The sequence below is a fragment of the Fulmarus glacialis genome, unplaced genomic scaffold (genome assembly GCF_000690835.1).
Source record: "Fulmarus glacialis isolate BGI_N327 unplaced genomic scaffold, ASM69083v1 scaffold9122, whole genome shotgun sequence".
Lineage (NCBI taxonomy): Eukaryota > Metazoa > Chordata > Aves > Procellariiformes > Procellariidae > Fulmarus > Fulmarus glacialis.
In genome coordinates, this window is record NW_009198513.1 from 32690 (window position 1) to 33228 (window position 539).

The 539-nt window shown below is 43.6% G+C and overlaps 1 protein-coding gene across 1 annotated transcript in view; it reads right to left on the reverse strand.

The window, feature by feature from the left end:
* LOC104073231 (receptor tyrosine-protein kinase erbB-4-like) overlaps positions 1 to 539 on the reverse strand; it is a gene marked incomplete at its 5' end in the record, with an annotated part of 99320 nt that overhangs the window by 28301 nt on the left and 70480 nt on the right. The gene's annotated exons all lie outside the window — the stretch shown is intronic.

The window sequence follows — 539 nt, forward strand, 5'->3', positions numbered from 1 at the left end:
TATAATATTAGAACAATACAGATAGATCCTGTATGTACACATCAGCTTCCTCCCTGTTTCCTTTCCGAACTGCAAGCTTAAAAAAAAGCAGCAGTACCCAGCAAAAAAAAAGGTTGTTCCTGCCTTCTAGAATGGGGCTTTGCCTCATAAAACATACGGAGGTGAGAAATACGAATCACTTATCTGCAGAACTTCTCATACCTAATATTAGAACAATACAGATAGATCCTGTATGTACACATCAGCTTCCTCCCTGTTTCCTTTCCGAACTGCAAGCTTAAAAAAAAGCAGCAGTACCCAGCAAAAAAAAAGGTTGTTCCTGCCTTCTAGAATGGGGCTTTGCCTCATAAAACATACGGAGGTGAGAAATACGAATCACTTATCTGCAGAACTTCTCATACCACCCAAATTTTACTGATTCAGAGGTAGTGGAACAACTGTCTTTTTCATCATACCTATTGTCGTGGTTTAACCTGGCAGGCAGCCAAACCCCACGCAGCCGCTCGCTCACTCCCCCCACCGGTGGGGCGGGGAGAGCA